Source organism: Penaeus monodon, chromosome 15 (assembly GCF_015228065.2).
Source record: "Penaeus monodon isolate SGIC_2016 chromosome 15, NSTDA_Pmon_1, whole genome shotgun sequence".
Lineage (NCBI taxonomy): Eukaryota > Metazoa > Arthropoda > Malacostraca > Decapoda > Penaeidae > Penaeus > Penaeus monodon.
In genome coordinates, this window is record NC_051400.1 from 33,421,994 (window position 1) to 33,422,971 (window position 978).

A 978-nucleotide genomic window follows, 5' to 3' on the forward strand; every position below is an offset into this window, starting at 1 on the left:
GTTATTTTTGTTTACTTTCCTTTTTACGAGTTATTTACGTAATAATGATAACAATTGCATCGTTGGTCAAATATCTATCCCTATGTCAATGTAACTTATTTCTGTAGTTTTTTGTTTTTTTTGGTGGGAAGGGGTTTAGCCATTAGTTTAACTCACTGACCGTCTACTCATAGTATAATGCCTTTAATTTTGTTATAATATCCATTTGCCATTTATTTACTTAATGATAAGCCTAACTGCATCATTGGTCGAGTATCCATCCGTAACAAATTGAATGCTAGGCTGTAACTTAAATGTGGGTCTCCAACCGTAGATTTTATTGCCTTGCTCTGTTTGTTTCTAGTTCATGTACTCATGTTTTACATATTGTTCCTAATTGTAATATAATCTTTGTGTTTTATATATGTAATAAGAAACCTAACTACATCATCGGTGAAAAATATATCTGCATCAAACGAAACACCTTTATATAACTCAACTATGGGTTTCCGACCGTAGACTTTAAGACATGGAGTATCTTAGATTGTAGACCTTATGTGATTCAGTCCTTACTCTTTATATTCCTTCGTCATCACTCTTACACTCGTATTTTCTGCATTATGCCCGAGTCTTTTATAATTACTTTCGATTTATATACGCATTAACGGGTTGAACTTAATCATTGATTGAATACCATCATTAACCAGAGTATCTCCATGTAAGTCAGATATGAGTTTCCGCTTGTATATCATTTACTGCCTTCTTCTATATTTTCTGTTTCATTAACTCTGTCCCTTTAATTTTGCATAATGTTATTCATATGACTTTGGTCGTATTCTCAGGATTTTTTTTTTAAACGTAACCGATATAGGGAATCCTAAGTGAAAGAAGAATAAAAACAAGTAAAAATGTTCTTTTACAGTTTTAAGAAATATATAATTATCCTAATATGGATCCGACAATCGTCTACCTACTATTGGTAACCATTCAATCAGTGTC